A 17389-nucleotide genomic window follows, 5' to 3' on the forward strand; every position below is an offset into this window, starting at 1 on the left:
AGGAGCTGGGCATGGTGGTACACCCAGCAGCTTGGGAGGCTGAGATAAGAGGATAGTGAGTTTAAAGTCAGAGTCTGCAATTTGGTGAGATGCTAAGGACTCAGTGAGATTCTGTCTCTAAATAAAATACAAAAAAGGGCTGGGGATGTTTCTCAGTGGTTAAGTGCTCCTGAGTTCAATCCCTGGTACCAAAAAAAAAGTAGACTATAAAATAAGTGAAATAAAAATTAACTGGAAGAACACAATAGCAGAATGGAGGCAGTGAATGTGAAGACAGTCAATCTAAATAAAAGATTGGAAAAAAAGAATAAAGCATCAGGGATGTATGAGATAACAATAAAGGATCTAACATGTGTAATTGGCATGCAATAAAAAGAAGAAAAAAAGTGACACTGAAAAATATTTTAAAAGAATAGTTGAAAACTGCCAAGAGATTGCAAAAACACCAGACAATAAATACAAAGAAGCTCATATGTAGATATATCATAATCAAAGTGCTATAAACTAAAGACAAATACTGAAGAAATAGACAATTCCATACTGACAGCTAAACATCCTGCTCTTTTTAAAATATTTTTTTAGTTGTAGATGGACATGATACCTTTATTTTACTTATTTATTTTTATGTGGTACTGAGGATCGAACCCAGTGCCCCATAAGTGCTAGGCAAGCGCTCTACCACTGGGCTACAATCCCAGCCCCATAAACATCCCACTCTTAAAAATAAATAGAACTAGCTGGGCATGGTGGCACATGCCTGTAATCCCAGCAACTCCTGCTGAGGCAGGAGGATCGTGATTTCAAAGCCAGCCTCAGCAACTTAGCAAGGCACTTAGCAACTTAGCAAGACCCTATCTTTAAAACTTATATACATGTGGGCTGGAAATGTGGCTCAGTGGTTAAGTGCCCCTGGGTTCAGTCCCTGGTACCAGGTACCAATAAATAATAACAGTAATAATAAATAGAACTAGAAAGAAATTCAGCAAGAATACAGAAAACATAAAAGGGGCTAGGCTAGGTGGCACATGCCTGTATCTCAGAGACTCTGAAGGCTGAGGCATAGGGATTGCAAGTTTGAGGCCAGTCTCAGCATCTTAGGGAGACCTTGCCTGAAAAAAAGAAAAAGAAGGACTGGGGATGTGGCTCAGCAACAAAGCATTCCTGGGTTCAATTCCCAGCATTAAAAAAAAAAAAAAAAAAAAAAAAAAAAAAACACTTCAAGACAAGACAGAACATACTTACTTTTCAAGTATATAAGCTACATTCTCTAGGAATTGCTGATGGGACGAGAAAATAATTCAACCTCTTAGTTTGGCAGCTTCTTTAAAATATAAATTTACCATACAGCTCAGCAATTCTACTCCTAGAAATTGACCCAAGAGAAATGAAAACTTATGTCTATACAAGGACACGACATGGACATCAATGTTCATTGCAGCATTATTCATGAGAACCCAAAACTGGAAAACACCCCATCCACTGGCAAATGCATAATCACAGTGTGGTATACCCATGTAACAAAAACCTATTTAGTAATTTTTATTATGAATATTCAATACATGGTACAACCACTGATAAACCCCCAAATTTTATGCTACCTGAAGAAGCCAGACATAAGAAAAATGTTGTATGATTCTATTTATATGAAATGTCCACTAAATGAGGAAGAAAGTTGACTTGTGATTGCCTAGGGCCAGGGGTAGGAGAGTAGAGTGACTGTAAATGGGTATAAAAGATTTATTAGGGTGATGGAAATATTCTAAAATTGGATTATGAAGATGGCTGTGTAACTTGGTAATTGTATTAAAAAGCATTGAATTATATACTATTATATACTTAAATGTGAGTTTTGTGGTTTGTAAATTATACCTCAAAAAGTTGTCATTTTATGGATGGTATATAAATGAAATCATATAATATATAAACTTTTGAAATTGGCTTCTTTCATTCAGCATAACACTTTGAGATCCAGCCAAGTTTTTTTCATGTAATAATAATACTACATTCCTTTTATTCCACTGAATGCATGTACTATAGTATGTTTAACTATTCACACACTGAAAGGCATTCAAGCTGTTTCCAGTTTTTGATTACTGTAAATAAAGCTGTTATGAATACTCCTCTGCAGGTAGGGTTTGTATATGAAATGTCCCCCAAAGTCTCATGTGTTGAAGGTTTGGTCCACAGAGAAAGTGGGGCTTTTGGCAAGTGATTGGATCGTGAGGGCTCTGATCTCATCAATGGATTAGTCCATTGATGGGTTCATAATTGAATGGACTATTGGGAAGTGGTAGAAACTAAAGGATGTGGGGCCTAGTTGGAGGAAGTAGGTCATTGGGGGCGTGCCCTAGAAGTGGATATCTTCTCTTTGTGTGTGCTTCTCCCCCTACCCCTGCTTCCTGGCTAGCACAAAGTGAGCAACTTTGCTCTACCATGCCCTTCTGCCATGATGTACTATCTCACCCACAGGCCCAGGAAAAATGGATCCAGATAACCATGGACATGAATCCACGAACCAAAACAAATCTTTCCCCCTCTAAGTTTTGCTCAGGTATTTTGTCACAGCAACAGAAATCTGGCTAATGCACCAAGTTTTTTGTGTAAAAAGTATATTATTAAGGTAGTCGAAAGTCAGGCCTCAGACTAGAATGGATTCATATTGAGGCTACATAAAGAATTCCAAATAATTAATAAGACAGATAACCCAACAGAAAACTGGCAAAAGTCTCAAACAAGCTCTTCAAAAAAGCATATTCAAACGGTGATAAGCTCATGAAAAAATATTTGATAGTATAAGCCATCAGGGAACTACAAATCAAAACTACACTAAGACTTCAAAAGACCCAACATGTCTATTAACAAGAGAATAAGCAAATTTTGGTACATTTATACAATGAAATAATAGGCAATGAAATAAGATGGACTACTTGATACATAAGACAACATGGATAAAATTCAAAAACATTACAGTGGTCTCCCATATCCACAGGGGATACATACATCTAAGACCTCCAGTGGATGCCTTAAACCATGGGTAGAAACAAAGCCATCTCAGTTTTTAGTCAAGGTATTACTTTTGTTTAAATAACCCTTATTTTACTTAAAAATAGCCCCAAAGTGCAAGAGTAGTAATGATATCATATATATACAGTCATCACCATATAATGGAGTTTCAAGTCATCAATGATATGGTGGTTCCATAAAATCCTATCATCTGGATTTTCAGAAGTGGCTGATGTATGCTAAATGTAGAGGTTATAAAATGTCACTTTGTATGCTCTCTTTGATATGTGGATGGTAACACACAATGTGGGGGGAGAATACAAGTTCACTGGATTAGACAAAGGAGAATGAAGGGAAGGGAGCGGGGATGGGAATAAGAAAGATGGTGGAATGGATCATACGCAACTTTCCTATGTTCATATATGAATACACAACCAGTATATCTCCACAACATGTACAACCACAAGAATGGAAAGTAAGTATAATATGTCAAAATACATTCTACTGTCATGTATATCTACATAGTGAATAAAAACGAATAAAAAATTAAAAATAAATAAATACAATTCTATTCATCAAGTGATGTCATGGTTTTCTCAGTTTGGGTAAATATGCTCTATGATGTTTATACATTCCAAATATCATCTGATAATGCATTTCTTAGAACATATGCCTGTTGTTAGCCAAGCATGGTGGTGCACATTTGTAATCCCAGTAACTCAGGAGGCTAAGGCAGGAGGATTTCAAGTTGGAGACCAACCTCAGCAACTTAGTGAGGCTCTAAGGACTTAGTGAGACCCTGTCTCAAAATAAAACATAAAAAGAGCTGAGGATGTGACTCAGTGGTTAAGCAATGCTGGGTTCAATCCCTGGTACTAAAGGGGAAAAAAAGAACATATTCCTGTTATTAAGAGATGTATGGCTGGGCGTGGTTGTGCTCACCTGAAATGAGGACATGAGGATCATGTCATGAGGATGACATGAGGACATGAGGATCATGAATTCAAAGCCAGCCTCAGCAATGGTGAGGTTCTAAGCAATTCAGTGAGACCCCATCTCTAAATAAAATACAAAATAGGGCTGGGGATGTGGCTCAGTGGTTGAGTGCCCCTGAGTTCAATCCCTGGTACTCCCCCAAAAAAGAGATGTATGACTATACTATATTTTTCCTGTTCATACATACCTATGATAAGATATAAATTAGGCACAGTGAGACGAACAAAACAATTAGACAAATATTGTAATGAAAGTTATGTGATTATCTCTTTTTATAAATATGTAGAGCTTGGCAACTTTAGAGAAGATGGCGATACCTGAACTAGATCTAGTCAGAATACCACAAGGTATGAAGGAGTAGCAATTCATAAAGTGGTATGAAGAGCGTTACTTATGTTATTCTTTGAGCTCACCTAGCTTGTAATCAGTTCACAATCTCAGTAAGAGAGACACTTCTCACACAAACATAAACAAGTTGATATACAACCCGAGAAGCCCCAGCTGCAGTAGGAGGAGAGAGTCAACAGACACTAGTACCCTCAGCTGGGTAGTACAGGAATGGGTCACACAAATGAGTAGAGTTACTTATGCATGTGGAATCAGCAGGACTGAGAAATGAGAAAATATAGGAGAGGAGGCTCCAAGTGATAAAAGCAATAGCAGGCAAGCAAGGACCCAGAGGTCACCAAAGTGCTAAGAGGAAACAGGAGAGAAGGGGAATGTCATGTAGTACTCTAAAATACCAAATTCAAGAAAACAGTACGGATACTTCCAGGGTAAACTGGGTATGGTTGAAGACTGTTCTGGAAGTTGTATAACTGCAACAGCTAGTGAAAGGTTATGAGTGATGATGCAAGCCAGGGCATTTGGGACAGCTATATTTCATGATAATAAAATAGATCCAAGAATGAATACACAGATATAGAACATACATATGTATAGAAAATACAAGTGTGCATAATACAAAGAGAAATTTGTTCTTCTGACACCCAAAACTTTCCATATCAAGACAGTAATATTTATACTCAAAAAGTAATGTGTACTATGTACTTAAAATTGGTTATTTCTAGGTTCTTAGGTGACCCACTTAAGAAAGATCAATTTCAATGGGTAATAGAAGATGACTTGTCAAGCCTAAAAGATCCTTAAATGCATGCATAGTACAGATGTGGTTTATTTGGTCCTTGAGATGGAAGGGAGAAAAAGGGAAGAGCTGAAAGAAACAGGTTACAGATTTCTCAGTGGACTTATGATGCCAGCTGGCATGGCAGATCTGCAGGCCTAGAAGAAAGGCCGGCTGGACAAATAAGGAACAATGGCAGGCTAAGTTTCTGATCAGAGTTAGACTTTCTTTTCATTTAAGAGACCAGTCATTTCCTCTCACTAGCCACAGAGAAATCCCCATCTCAAAAGGAACCCACAGAAGAGCAACCAGATAACTAGATCTGTAAAAAGCCCAACTCATAACCAAGAAAACAGAATTTTAAATAAGGGCCTTTACCTCCTCCAGCCAAAATCTTCCTAATTTCCTCACACTCAGGCCTCAAGTGCCTCCACTTTAAAATGAGAATCTTCTTCAAATAACTAGGCAGATATGGTTCTGGCTTTTCCTTCAGTCAATTTTATCCTGAAGGTTTAGTTTTAGAAGTACAAATAGGGCTGGGACTATAGCTCAGCGGTATAATACTAGTCTAGCATGCACCAGGCCCTGGGTTTGATCCTCAGCACACAGATAATGTAGAATAATTGCTATGGGTTTGAAAAATGTTTAATTTAACTGTAATCAGTTAACTCTTATCTTCTAACTTTTTTGCACCTACAATATTTATGCAAAGAATAAAGTTTAGCTAGGCATAGAGGCACACATCTATAATTCCAGTGACTCAGGAGGCTAAAGCAGGAGGGTCTCAAGTTCAAGGCCAGCTTAAGTAAGTTAGTGAGACCCTGTCTCAAAATAAAAAAAAAATTTTAAAAGGCTGGGAACATGTCTCAGTGGTAGAGCACCCTTGGGGCCATTCCCCAGTGCTGAAAAAACAAAACGACATCAACAAAAACCAAAGAGCAAAGTTTAAATTCTAGCTATGCTTTTAACAGTTCGGATCACTGACACTATCCATTGGAAATTATTCTAAACTAGGAATTAGTAAACTTCTATAAAGGGCTATACAATAAATATTTTTTGCTTTGCAGGCCATTCAGTCTGTCCTAACTATTCAACTTTACCACTGTAGTGTAAAAGAAACCATACAATATGTAACTAAACGGATGTGGCTATATTCTATAGACACTGAAATTTGAATTTCATATAAGTTTTATAAGTCATAAAATATTCTATTTTTTATTTTTTTCCAACCATTTAAAAGCAAATAAAAAGGCATTCTTAGCCTTTGTGGGCTATATGAAAAAAAAAAAAGCAGGCTAGATTTGACAGGTAAGATGTATATGCCAATCCCTGCTTCAAAGACAGAGGTAAGGCTAGGGGTGTAGATCAGTGGTAAAACACATGCTTGGCATGAATAAGGTCCTGTGTTTGATCCCCAGCACCAAACAATACAGAGGTAGTTCAAAGAAACAAATAATAAAATGTCAGACCTACACCAAGCATAGCAATAATTATATTATGTGTAATGGTCTGTGTAATTATATTATGTGTAATACCAATTAAAAGACAAAAGTTGTCAGAATATATGTTATAAAAATATAACCTAAGTACATGCTATCTATAAGAAAATTACTTCAAATATAATGTGAAATATGAAAGGGTGAGGCTGGGTTGTGGCTCAGTGGTAGAACACTTGCCTGGCATGTGTGAGGCACTGGGTTTGATCCTTAGCGCCTCACAAAAATAAATAAACAGAATAAAAGACTGCATTCACAAAAAAAAAAAAAAAAAAAAAAAAAAAAAAAAACATAAAAAAGGGCTGGGGATGTAACTGTGGTAGAGAACTTGCCTTGCAAGCACAAGATTCTGGTTTCATTCTCAATACTGCAAACAACAACAAAAGCAAACAAACAAAAAAAGTAGTAGAAAATCAGCAAGAACATATAAGAACTGAACACCACCTCAACCAAGTGAAATTAGATAACATGTTTAAACATTCTACCCTAAAATAGCATGATATATATTCTTTCAACAGCTAGACCATATCTAGGTCATAAAATAAATTTTCCCAAATAAAAAAGAATTGAAAACAAAAATTTGTTCCCTGATCATAAGGGGATTAAAATAGAAATCAACAACAGAAAGATAAAAGATAAATCTCCAAATATTTGGATATTAGAAGCATACATTTGAATAATCACTGAATCAAAGAGAAACTTCCAAAGGAAACTAGAAAATCTTTTGTGGGACTGGGAATGTAGCTCTGTGGTAGAGTACTTACCTAGAAGATATTTTGAATTGAAAATGTAAACATGACAAATAATCTGGGTTGTAGCTGCAACAGTTCTTAGAGGGAAATTTATAGCACTAAACACTCTTCTGGAAGGGAAAACATGTCAAATCAATAATTTATACTTCTATGTTAGGGAACTAGAAAAAGAAGAGCAAAACAAAACAAATAATCAAGACAAAGTAGAAAGCAATGAAATTGAAAGCAGAAAAACAATGAAAAATAAATGAAACTAAAAGCTTTTTTGCTGAAAAGTTTAACAAAATTGATAAGCCTCTAGCATAATCAAGAAAGAAAAAAATAACACTCAAATCACCACTTTCAGGAATGAAAGAGAGGATACTACTTTAGATTCTACAGATACTAGAAGGATAGAAAGTGGAGACAATGAACAACTATATACACATAAATTGGACAACTTAAATGAAATGGACCAATTCCTTGAAAACCACAAACTACCAAAACTCACTGAAAAAGGAAATATATAACCTGAATATTTCCATACATACTAAGGAAATTGAACTCACAGTTTAAAACCTTTTTAAAAAGAAATGCCAAGGTCCAGATAGTTTTCCTGGTCAATTCCAAAAAACATTTAAAGAAACAGTAATGCCAATTTTGCAAGATCTCTTTCACAAAACAGGACAGGAGGGAATTTTTTCCCAACTTATTCTGTGAAGCCCTGATATCAAACTCAGGCAAATATAGTACAAAAAGAGAACTATAGACTAAATCCCTTATGAATATAGAATCAAACATTCTGAATAAAATGTTAGCAAATCTAATATTATTAATACATAAGAATGATAATATACCACAACTGAGTTGGTTTTATACTAGGAATGCAAGGCAGGTTCAATGTTAGATAATTAATACATGCACTCAACCACATTACATCTTTTAAAAATTAAGGCCTCATGATCATATCAACTGATGCAGTCAAAAGCATTTGTCAAAATTCAGTTACATTCATGATAGAAATTCTCAGCAAACTAGGAATAGAAAGAAGTTCTTCAACCTGATAAAGAACTTAAACGAGAAAGACCTACAGGTGAAAACGATGTCCTTATGATTCCTACTCAATGTCATATTGGAAGTATCAGCTTTTAGAATAAGGGATAAAAAAAAAAAAACAAAAGGCACACAGACCGAAAGAAAAAAAGACTATCCCTTCTCTTAGACAAGATTGTTTGCTTAGAAAAAATCTCAGAGAATCTACAAAACACCTCCTCCTATAACTAATAGCTACCTTAACAATGTATCAGGACATAAGTACAACACAAAAATCACATTTCCATATGCTATCAATGCATAATTGGAAAATGAATTTTTAAAACAATTTACAGTAGCTTTAATGAAATGAAACAGGTATAAATCTGACAAACACGTACGGGATTTGTATGTTAAAAACTCTAAAACATTGACATTAAAGAACGTCTAAATAAATGGAGAAACATAATGTGTATGAGGGAACACAACATTTTAAAGATGTTGATTCTCTTCAAGTTCATAAGACTTATCATTAGATTTAACTTAATTCCAACAAAATTCCAACAGGATTTTCTGTATCTGATTCTAAAATTAAGAAGAGCAAAAGAAGAATAGCTAAAACAATTTTATAAAAGAAGAATAAAATTGGAAGGATCACGTTAACTAAATCGAAGATATCCTATAAACCTACAGTAATCAAGATGGTAGTATTGGCAAAGTAATAAAAACACAGACCAAAGGAACAAAAGAGAAAGTCCAGAAATTGATCCACATAAATAAAGGCAACTGATTTTGGACACAGAAGGAAAAGCCATTTAAAGATATCCATATGCACGAAAGCACACCTCTACTTAAATCTTATATTATATACAAAAATTAACTCAAAATAGACCTAAATGTAGAACTACAAAATTTTTAGAAGAAAACATAGCAGAAAATCTTCACAACCTAAGGTTAAAGAGAGTTCTTAGATGCGAGTCCAAATGCAAATTCTTTTGTTAAAACAATAAGGTGGACTTCATTAAAATTAGAATCTTGTTTGGTGAATGACACAATTAAGACAATGAAAAGTCAAGCTACCTGGCTGCGGCTCAGTGGTACAGCACTTGCCCAGCATGTGTGAGGCACTGGGTTCAATTCTCAGCACTGCACATAAATAAATGAATAAAATAAAGATCCACCAGCAACTTAAAAATTTTTTTAAAAAGTCAAGCTACCAACAGAAAGAAAATAGTTGCTAACAAATCATGTAACTAATAAAGGCTTTTTATCCAGAATAATGAAAAAGTAAGTCTCATAAACTCAATAGTAAGAGGAGCAACTCAATTTAAAAATGGGCAAAATACTTGAACAAATACTTACCTAAACAAATACTTGAGCAAAATTCTGTGATGGATTTGATAAAAGTCATGAATTTGACATTAGTCCAGCTTCTTTTTTAATTGTAAGGATGGGAGCAATACTCCTTCCCGAGCTCTACATCCTGATGCAAAAGCTGGCCAGAGGGATTAATTTTTGCAAAAACACTTAACTGTAAAACATGAGGTTTTTAAAATTTTTGTTTTGCTTTATCTTTAAATAATCACCAGCAAAAAAAGTGGGTTGAAATTGTTTCCTCTACTCCTGTCCCATATCCTCAGCCCAGTCCATGCCTTCCCTCCTCCCTAATGTTTAGAACTGTGGTTCAGACTCCTCTGCAAAGGTTTCCCTATGCTGCATGGAAAGTTGGCACTTTGATCTTTCTGTATAATAGGCACCATTCCTGAATTATTTATGAGTTTTAACTTTTTAAATATATTTTAATTGTCAATGGATATTTATTTATTTATATGTGGTGCTGAGAGATGAACCCAGTGACTCACACATGCTAAGCAAGCACTCTACCACTGAGCCACGCCAGCCCCTGCAAGTTTTAATTTTTACTGTAAAATGTTTTAATCAAATTGTTGAACTGAATCAGATTAGTTATAAATACCATAGTGAAATATGTTTTAACCTGCTTTTCTTGTTTCTCAGAATGTTTCAGATTTGTATGTATTTAATATATTCAGTGGTCATGTAGATAAACTAACCTTTTTTTTTTTTTTTTTTGCAGTGCTGGGGATTTGAACCCAGGGCCTTGTGCTTATGAGGCAAGCACTCTACCAACTGAGCTATATCCCCAGCCCTAAACTAAGCTTTTTATTAATGTAAAGAGATTCATTCTTGCTTGATTCCACTGAATCCTTTCAGTGATGACCGAGCACACTGCAAACCTCTATTTGGGCTCTTTTCTGTTTTCATTCAGACAACTAAAATTGGTGATTGACAGAATACTAGTGGAGTCTGCTTGGGTTTAGGAAAAGAGGGGTGCACGAGGCCAACCACAGTGCCCAAAACACACTGGGCATTTTCTCAATTTGTTGGTTGATTATGCTGTTTTGTGTGAAAACAAAGTATTAAAATACTGTTAGGGAAAAGGAAGCCATATCACGACCTGCAGTATATTTTGCCAAAGCTGTTAGATTTTTAAGGCAGGTGGTAGTTTATCGATTTTTATTGCTACAATATAGTTATTTTATGGCCATTACTAGAAAAAGTGGATTATAGGAATAGTGTTTGACAGGAAAGAAGGGTCCCATGTGAATCTGTCTGCTCTGAATCTCCTAAAACAATGGTTTCTTCACGTCAATCTCTCAGCTTATAGATACCATAGAAACATGATGGGAAGGAACATCAGTTTCACATTTTTTGAGAATAGTTCCAGAAAGTCTTTCTGCAGTGTTTCTGAGTACTTGAAGAGGTAACTAGTCTTTTCCTGTGAAGACCTTTTCAGGTACTAGTATAATCACAAAGGGATTCCAAGGATCTGGTATAGCATCAAAACTAGCAATCCAGTAACAGATTTCAGGGACTTTGTGAAGGATAGGGATTGACCTACAGGAAATGTTGTAGGGTGTTTGGGTATCAAAATATAATTTTCAAAATAAAAAAATATGACTCACATGCAAACAGAGCATGAATACATACCATAGACTTATTTAACTTATTAATGAGAAAACTAACAGGATGTAAAGCTGACTCAAAGAATATTTTGAGAGACTTGATCATATAGGCCCTGAAAGTAAGAATGCTAGAATAGACTGGTAATGAGGCCAGCCTCAGCAACTTGGCAAGATTCTGTCTCAAAATAATAAATAAAAAGGGACTGGAGACATAGCCCAAAGGCAAAGTACCCCTGAGTTTGATCCCTAGTTCAAACAAAAACAAAAAACTCTAGACCCCAATCAATTAGGAACAACGAGCCAAACAATGATGCAGCTCCCTACAGAACTAATAATGCAGGTGGGCCTCTTGATCAATGCTCATATACAACACTTTAAGAATATTGTTATCCTTTTGTCTTATTTTAAAGTTTTAAATGATTTCTGTTAATAAGGGTTTATTTTATATCTGAGTTTGTTTTTGAAAATAAAATTAAGGTTCTGGGGGGGCACTTTTTAGAATAGTATGGTTATACTTACATATTTTTTACTTTACATAAGCATTCTAAGACAGTTATTTATTTACCCTTTAAACCAACCATAGAATCTCAGAAGTCATCTGAGATCCAGTTATCTCCTAGGACAAGAATGTTTTTGTTAGTAGCCTACAGAAGTGATCATGCAGTGACAGTTATCTGACAATGTGAATGGGGATAAATGATCTGAGATGGCCTTAGTCACATGTCTGATGTTTGGCTGTTGACTGAGCCTCTCTCTGCACATCATCTCTTTTGGTACAGCAGGCTAGACCTAGTTGCCTCAAGTTTAACCAGGGATCAAGAGGGAAGCTCTAAGACTTCTTGAGACCTAGGCTCAGAAGTCACCCATAGTAATTCACACTGGATTTTGTTGACCAAAGCAAGACACGAGAACATCCCAGATTCAAAGAGTAGAGAAATAGATTCCATCTCTTGATAGGAGCTGCAAAGTCACACTGTAAAGGGGTGTGCTACAAATATTAAATAATATTGTGGACATTAATCACTCTTATTACACCATCCCATCTGGGTAAATGAGTATTGAGTAAATTTAGTACTGTGGAGCTTCAGAGGTGGTTGGAATCATTGAGGTGAAAAAGATGAGCTTTTGAGGAACATCCAGGATGGAACACACCCAGAGGAATGTGGAGAACACTAGACAGAGGTGGTACAGAGGAGCAGGAAGACTCATGATATGTTTAGACTTTAGAGAATGCACATTTGGATGAGAGGGTAGAAAAGAGGATTTGAGAAATAATAGGTAAGGATGGTGAGAAAGGTTATGACTGAGTGGGCAGTGACTTTGACTGCCAGGCTACCAGAAGTAGGGATACTACCTACTGTGCAATGAGCAGGCAGGGGTTGGAGGTAGCTAGTGGCAAGTGTGGAATTGGGAAGAGGCCTTCAGAGCCTGAATCTTTATGGACAGTAGTCTGGAAGGAAGTTGAACTATACTGGAGTGTGGTGGTACTGAGGTCATGGCAAGACAGGAGCTTAGAGACAGTCTTCCTAAAGGCAAGTACCTACATGGATTTTCCTTAAGGGACTAAAGAACAGAACTGGAGTCCTATAGGTTCATTTATTTAGTAGCATAAAAAAGTTTCTTCCAGAGCTGGGGTTTTAGCTCAGTGGTAGAGCGACCACTTAGTATGTGTAAGACACTGGGTTCGATCCTCAGCACCACATAAAAATAAACCAATAAAATAAAGGTATTGTGTCTATGACTAAAAAAGTTTTTTAAAGTCTCTTCTACATCTAATTGAGTTATTCTAGAAGTAGCTAAATTTGGGCTCATAACACAGATAAACACATTCCTACCTCTAAGATGAGATACGCAGGATATAGCTGTTTACAGTCAAAGGTTTGTCTGTATTTGAAAAAACAAAATTCCTGGTGTTCTTTAACATTGTAAGTAGATAAGGAATCACATGAGGAATGCTAAAAAGCATGATGGAGCCAGGGTAAAGCTGCTTGCTATCTACTGTGAAGCCACACTGCCCAGGCAGACCACATAGACATATTTTTCACAGTGGCAGCAAGGCAAAGCAATAGTTTTCTTTTTGACAGTCAAATGCATATTTCTTTTCCAACTGTTTATCCCTCACAGGACTTATGTGGCCATAGAACGTTATGTGTGATTTTTTTCACACAACATAAAATTCATGTTTGTTTGTTAATTGAATAGTAGACAGTGAATCAAATCCAATATGTACAATGAGGAACCTACACATCATTTCTTTTCTTATCCATTCAGTTTTGTAATGTTTGCTCATTAATTCTCCTTCACATATTTGTGGAAGATAAGATGTAGAGAACTTGAGGGTTTCTTATAACTCTGCAAGTAGCATTTAGTCACATAACTATGAATCATGTGTATATGAAATTGCTCAGAGTAAGGAAATACAGCATCAGGTATCAAAATGAATAGATAAGACAGGATTTTCCAGACATGGTGGTGCATGTCTGTAATCACAGCAACTTGCAAGGCTAATGAAAAGGATTGCAAGTTTGAGGCCAGCCTTGGCAACCTAGCAAGTTCCTGTCTCAAAATTTAAACAAAAAATACAAAGGTCTGGGGATATAGTTCAGTCATAAAGTGTCCCTGGGTTCAATCCCCAATACCAAAAGAAAAGAAAGAACAAGATTTAATGGGGGAATATGGAGTAAAGGGTGGAACCCAAAAGAATGGCATTTGGAACAGGGGAAGGGGGAGTCTCTTGCTGAGGCAGAATTTGCAGGATTGAAGAACTAGCCTAGGCAGGATTGGTGGGACAAAGAGGAAAGGATCTTTCTGTTGTGAAGAAAGGTTCCAGGTAAATATTATTTGGTGTTGGAATGTCAGTGGTGCAGAGGAGAAGTAGTAAGAAAACATTCTAGAGGTGACACCCAGTCGTAGGTGCTCAAGACTCCTTATTCCACCTAGTTCTTCTGAAATCACAGGTGAAAAACTGTTCACAGTTGATAGACTGTATCATCTGAAAACATTAAAAAACGGAACCAACAGATAACAAAGGAAAGTCTATTTCAATTCCTTGCTGCAAATAAAGAATTTTTCCCACTGCCTGGTGGGAAAATGGGTGGCCTTCTGTGCATACCTCACAGGACAGGGGAAAATTCTCTAGGGAAAAACATATTCCACTGCTGTTGGTGCCTGCACAGACTGAGCCAGATCATACTACATACAACAGCTATGCAAGAAAGGGATCTCCATTGCATTTTCTAATGATACAATACTCTAGGTAGCAATTTGAGTGGGAATGCAAAGTTTTTACAATTCCGTTCTCAATGTGTTCCACAAAACCGGGGAGATTTCCTGTTAAAAGATGTATTTGTGGGGCTGGAGATACAGCTCAGTGGGTAGAGTGTTTGCCTTGTAAGCACAAGGCCCTGGGTTCAATCCCCAGCACCGCACAAAAAAAAAAAAAAAAAAAAAGATGTATTTGTGAAATCATAGATGGCTTACATCAGGAGCGCTTCACAAAAATCAGGCCTCACCAGTGTCAGGAGTTAGCTTTTTAAAAAAAAATTACAGGGTTGGGGGTATAGCACAATAAGCATATGCAAGACCCTGGGTTCAATCCCCAGCACCAAAAAATAAAAAATAAATAAAGTTTAGTGAACATACAAATTGCTTATTTTGTGGAGAGACAGTCAGGTTTATACATCTGAGGAACACCTAGCCTGCGTCTTGGTGTATAGACAACTAGCACTCAATGAGGGTGAGTTGATTCTGAACTACTTTTTTCTATGAAATATGGCAATACACTCAATTTCTGGTGAATATTTTTCAGTATTGGGAGGGCAAGTCAAACTAGTTTTAATGGTTTGTCTTGCATCTGGCCTAATCTTTGGATGTTATACAGGACTCCCACATCTATGTTCCTAAACTTTCTCACCACAGAGGACAACTTTGAAAATCTTCCCCATATGTTTTGAAGACTTGTCTACCAGACACACAGCACTTATAAATTTCTTAATTTGTCTTAATCGAATATAAATGTTTCTGACAAGAAAAGACTCTATTAAACACAAGATAATAATATATCCAGTAAGTCAGACATTACTCAACATTTCATCCTTAATATGTTGTTCATTCCACACAACAATCCTAGACACTATTATCAATTTTGTTTTGCAAATAAGGAAACTGAGGCACAAAGAAGTTAAGCACACTTGAGGTTGTACAGCTAGTAAAAAGAAGCACTAGGATCTGAACATGGGTCTCTCTTACTCTATTTCATTCTAACACTGAACCCTAGTTAACTAGTTACCCTGAATGGTAGTATAATTTTAATAATCTCACTCACAGGTATTTACCCTAGAAAAATGCACTTATGTGCACATAAACACTTGCATGTGAATTTTTATAAAACCTATGCTCAAAATCACTTAAAACTGGAAACAACTCAAATGTCCTTCAATCGTGAATGATTAAACAAACTCTGATACATCCCTACAATGGAACACTATAATAACTTGGATGATGTGAACTCTCAAATACATTATGCTGACTGAAAAAAACAAGACTCAAAAAATTACATACAGTTTGACTCCATTTATGTGATATTCTCAAAGTGACAAAACTGATAGTGATGGAGCACAAATCATTAGCTGCCAGGGGTTGAAGTGGGAAGAGAGTGTGACTAAAAAATTAGCACAAGTTGGGCATGGTGGGGTATGCCTGTAATTCCAGCAGCTGGGGATGCTGAGGCAGGAGAATCACAAATTCAAAACCAGCCTCAGCAGCGAGGCCCTATGAAACTCATTGAGACCCTGTCTCCAAATAAAATATAAAAAAGCACTGGGGACGTGGCTCAGTGGTTAAAAGCCCCTGAGTTCAATTTCTGGTATTAAACAAAAAACAAAAGAACTAGCACAAAGCAGTTTTGGGGGGACAATGGAACTGTCTGTACATTGATTGTAGTGATGGCTACACTGATCTATATACGTGTTAAAGAGCATAGAACCAGGGCTGGGGTTGTGGCTCAGTGTTACAGCGTTTGCCAGGCATGTATGAAGCATTGGGTTCCATCCTCAGCACCACATAAAGATAAATAAATAAATAAAATAAAGGTATTGTGTCCATCTACAACTGAAAAAACATTTTTAAAAAAAAGAGCATGGAACCAAAAAAATTCCATCTTACTGTATAATTTTTAAAAAGTCAATAGGTCATTTTCTTTTAAGTCAATACTAATTTATGAATTTACTATATATATTTACTATAACAATTCTACCTATCACTAACAATAGGATATTAAATTAAAATAGTTACACTATAATGAGAAACAAAACATTATTAGGCTACACAATCCAAACTAAATGTTAGGAGTCATCTCTTTAAATAAATTTCCCTAAAAGTTAAATTTGGATGTTTATTTCCTTAAAATTTTTTTAACTAAGTTGTTAGATGGCATGATATTTCATATAGAAATTTGTATAGTAAAACAAACATAAGTACAAAATTAACACTAGGAAGGAATATATGAAAGAATGAAAATGTTAAGAAGAGCCATGTCTCTTACTACAATTTTTAAATTTTTACTAGAATGCATTCCTGTATTACTAGTATAATTTAAAACAGAACTGTTAAAAGGATTTTAAAATCCTTATAGTTTGAAATGGTGATATTTTGCAAGTTGTAACATCCTTCCCACAGGCCTTCCATTGTTCTTGGAAATCTTAGTTACTCTACTTACCAGGTCAGGCTTGTATTCTACTCAAACCTAATGTCTTGCTCATAGGGGGCACTCAACCAATGTTTGCTGAACTGTATTGTACCTGGCAATGTGGAGAAAAATGACAAATGATCACTAACAAAACTTATAATCTAGAAAGACTAAATCATGCTCTAATTTTGGATAAGGCAATTACTAAGTGCTAATGACATGCTCAATAATTACAAAGGCAGACATAGAATTTTGGAAGACAGCAAGACAAACATAACATAATGCCAGTGGTATGGAGGGTTTAAAGTCTAAAACAGGTAGAGCCCAAACCAAAATTA

The 17389-nt window shown here is 36.0% G+C and overlaps 1 protein-coding gene across 12 annotated transcripts in view; it reads right to left on the reverse strand.

The window, feature by feature from the left end:
* The window catches only part of JADE3 (jade family PHD finger 3), a 136783-nt gene that overhangs the window by 107356 nt on the left and 12038 nt on the right, over positions 1-17389 (reverse strand). For 6 of the 12 annotated variants that reach the window (XM_079123502.1, XM_079123497.1, XM_079123495.1 and 3 more), the window contains one exon: positions 17082-17163. The exons of 5 other annotated variants lie outside the window; for them this stretch is intronic. The gene's annotated coding sequence lies outside the window, so the exon portion shown is untranslated. Of the gene's footprint in view, positions 1-1029; positions 1110-17081; positions 17164-17389 lie in introns of all 12 variants that reach the window. One more of the 12 variants, XM_079123503.1, reaches the window with a different exon arrangement.

Source organism: Sciurus vulgaris, assembly GCF_902686455.1.
Source record: "Sciurus vulgaris genome assembly, chromosome: X".
Classification (NCBI taxonomy): Eukaryota; Metazoa; Chordata; class Mammalia; order Rodentia; family Sciuridae; genus Sciurus; species Sciurus vulgaris.